The following is a 3896-nucleotide window of genomic DNA, read 5'->3' as shown; positions in this document are numbered from 1 at the left end:
TCCAGCCAGTTTTTGACCCAGCGCAGAGTACACCTGTCTAAGCCGTGAGCCGCCAGCTTCTCGAGGAGAATGCTGTGGGAGACGGTGTCAAAGGCCTTACTGAAGTCCAGGTAGACCACATCCACAGCCTTTCCCTCATCCACTAAGCGGGTCACCTGATCATAGAAGGAGATCAGGTTGGTCAAGCAGGACCTGCCTCTCATGAACCCGTGCTGGCTGGGCCTGATCCCCTGGTTGTCCCGCACCTGCCTTGTGAGCACCCTCAAGGTGAACCACGCCATAATCTTCCCCGGCACCGAGGTCAGGCTGACAGGCCTGTAGTTCCCTGGATCCTCCTTCCGGCCCTTCTTGTAGACGGGCGTCACACTGGCAAGCCTTCAGTCGTCTGGGACCTCCCCGGTAGCACATGGGCCACGTAAGTTCTTGCAAAATATAACCAGCTCCTTGAATTTCGCATTTTGTGACAGCAAAGACAGCAATGTTCATTTCAGTCATATGTTTGGAGGCCGTGTATTAAATTAATAGCCAAAAATTCTGAGTGATTTTTACTTTCCCAGATAAAGCTGCTAAAATAGTTTAGCTAGCTTATTTCACACTTTCAGAATCATGTTTCTGGGATAATCTAAATCTGTGCTATTAACTGAGAGAAGAGGCTTCTTTTCACTGCAGGTTCATTAGTTCTAACCTCAATTTAGTTACAATTTTAATATCAAAAACAGATGTCCAATAATCTGTAAAGAATTTCTGGAAACTTAGCTCTGCGCAGAATTACCAACACTATTAGCAGTTGGGGCTGTTGACCAAAAATCTTCACAAGCCCCATTTTGACAAGAGTTTGATTCTCCCTGTGCAAAATGGCCTATATTATTCTATTGGTATTCTTCCCACATCCAAGTATCCATCACCTTTCCTCAAATGAAAGCTGCAGTTTAATTATCCTCTCTAGTTCTATACAAAAAGCCTTGTGCACTTCCCAGTTGGATCTGATAAGCACAAACCAGGAGGTTTTTAGGCCCTCTGCCTTTCAGTGAAGTTGACCATCCCATTACTAATACTTCCCTTGACAATCTCAGAGGAAAGTACAAAATTCAAATAAAGATGTATATATCCAGGTGTATTTACGAGGCATAAAATGTTACTTATTCCATGCTGTCCACATCGGCTTAAGAAAACTGGAAAAACTATGACAAACTCTAGTCCTAAACCTATGCTTAATAAAATATGCACAGGGAACACGATTGCTAAGTCTAGCAAATAAAGATAGAAAAATGGAGGCTAGGGCTGAATTATATGAATTCAGGTTCAAGTATTTTAACAGGAGTATTATGATACTGTGTCAAATTAATGGATCATTTGTCAATACAGTGAAGATACACTGTTTTCCTAAATGGTAGTCAAGTACAGAATACTTTTCATTTGAAATAGGAGTCAATGCATACTCTATAACTTGGTCTATGAAGGGGAACAGATGAGGAAACAGGTTATTTCTGGAATTAACTCATTCTACAAATGTCTAAATCATGTATATGGTACTCTGGCCATACTGGCAGAACTAGGTTGTTGAACAATGACTGAGATACCTGTAAGATAATTATTCTGGAGAGGAGGAAGGACAATAGCTTAAATGGAGTCAGCAATAGAAACAAAACAAAAAAAACAAACAAAAAAATTTACATCTCAGCTTAATTAAACTAACGAATAGGTAGAAGGCCATATCAAATCTCCATTTCATGATAAAAAGACTAACTGAAGCCATATAAGTAATTATTTTAATTAAACATCTGAGTCTACAAGGTGCTACAATAGAAATACATATGAGGAATTACTGTTTTATTAAGTTTTCACAGCTGTCTACATAGTCACTGGAGAGCTACTCTTAGCAGTACTCCACAATTAAATTATATTTTCACTGCTAATATCCTATTTTAAGCCCTCACTTAATGAGATTAAATTTCTGAAAAATATAAAGAATATAGTTCAAAGTAAGTTTGTAAAACATTCAGATTTTACTAATAGTTGGAATTATTTTTCAGGGTTAGCACTGTTCTGTAATATTTCTCCAACAATGTCCAATGTCTCAACTAAGTTCTGCTATGTTTAGCTTTTTTCTATACATTGTTATTCTAAAACATTAAAATCTGTAAAGTGCATAGCATTAAATATCACACACCTTATTTTAAGGTAGCAGATGTTGAGTTTGAAGTAGCTATCACAGTTTATCATCCCATTATTTCCCACTGGTTCTGCAAGCTTCATTTACGCCTCATCTGGTACATTTTGGGTACTCAAACAGGAAACCCAATCCTCGGAAGTCCAAACTCGCCTGGTTTTGTAACTTTATCGTGCTTCAGTTTCCTGGTGCAACTCATTATATTTGGCATTTATCGCATAACTATATTGCGACTATTTGCTTCACAAAAACTAATCACACATCACAGGCAAGCTTATGTATTCATAAGCTAGTTTATATATTCATAAGCTGTAGTTTATGTATTGCTCTATGTACTACTGTATTATGGCATATGGCTCAGCCTTCCATTAGGCTGCGCTTGCTCTATGTAGTGAAGAACCAGGGTGCCAGCTATGCTCTGAACCTTGTTACTAAAAATGTGTTAAGTGGGTCAGTCAGGATGCGAACCCAAAAAAAGGAACCACTGCAAAACTGTTTTGTGGTAGTTGATCTGTGCTCACAGAAGCACCCTGCGACCTGAAATACATATCGCTGTAGCACTGCAGACCCACTGCTTCTGGCTTCTTGCTGCCCGGGTGACAGGATAGGGTATGACAGCAGAGTGGTCTCTCTGCATTAAACAGCCATTCTTGGCTGATAAGAAAAGCAGTTCATTTAAAGTCACATTTAACTCCAGCAGGCTGGACTGGTTTTGCTTAGTATGGACTCTTTACCTACCAAGCCTGTAACCAGTCTGTGCTGACAGAAGTTTCTGGAAACATCCCAAGGCAATCAGTGATAGCGCTTTACTGCGCAAGCCTGTCTCGTTCTGTTCTTTCCGCTTAAATTCCTGAATTATTAACATTGCATTAATCGAATCTATTCAAATTGTTCATCTTAAGGGTTTCTTAAGAAAGAAGTTAATTTGGAAGTACAAGACTGCATTAGCTGGGGTTTTCTCCAGTTATTGTTTCACAACTGATTTAATATTTATGAGAAAATGTGATTCTTTTACATGGAAAATGCTGGATGTGTGTGAAGAAAGTTATTAAATTAACATAACCTAAATACCTAGTGTTGTAATGTATGTAGTGAAAATTTTAAGGTAAAAAACCCTGAACTAATATTATTTTCCTCATGCAGAATTTGCACTTCTATTACATACCGTCTTCATGCACTTACTGATGTGAAATAGTAGGATAAAATCTCAGAGATTTCTGAGAGTATTGTCAAATACACTACTTCAAATCAATTCTTCTTCACTTTCAATTATAACAACCTGAACACCTGTTGGACTACAGTGAATGGCTGACGAGCCAATGAATGGTACAAGGATCAACAAAAGGCTAACTTTATTTTTTTTGGTATTTTGCAGTGTGTGAGACTGCAATTACAGATCATCTGTTGTGACAGGGATTATGTACTTAACAGCATCAAACATGTGAGCAAAACTGAACTGATACAATTCAGTACCAAGACACCTGGAGAAAGTGAGTATAGTGGCTACAGGAATCTGCATTGGTCAATTTTCACAGTGAACACAGATTATCACAAAATAACTGCATAAACTGATGCTCTAAATATTGGAAGTCTTCATCACAGAAAAGTTATATCTACGTCACGCTCAAGTCCCATATTTTCCAGTACAACCTCATTAACCACCCGCCCCGCTTTCCATCCTTCGATATAACACACAGATATCATTCCCTTAGTCTATGAACCACCC

The sequence above is a fragment of the Pygoscelis adeliae genome, unplaced genomic scaffold (assembly GCF_000699105.1).
Source record: "Pygoscelis adeliae isolate BGI_AS28 unplaced genomic scaffold, ASM69910v1 Scaffold26, whole genome shotgun sequence".
NCBI lineage: Eukaryota > Metazoa > Chordata > Aves > Sphenisciformes > Spheniscidae > Pygoscelis > Pygoscelis adeliae.
This window is presented reverse-complemented; position numbering follows the sequence as displayed.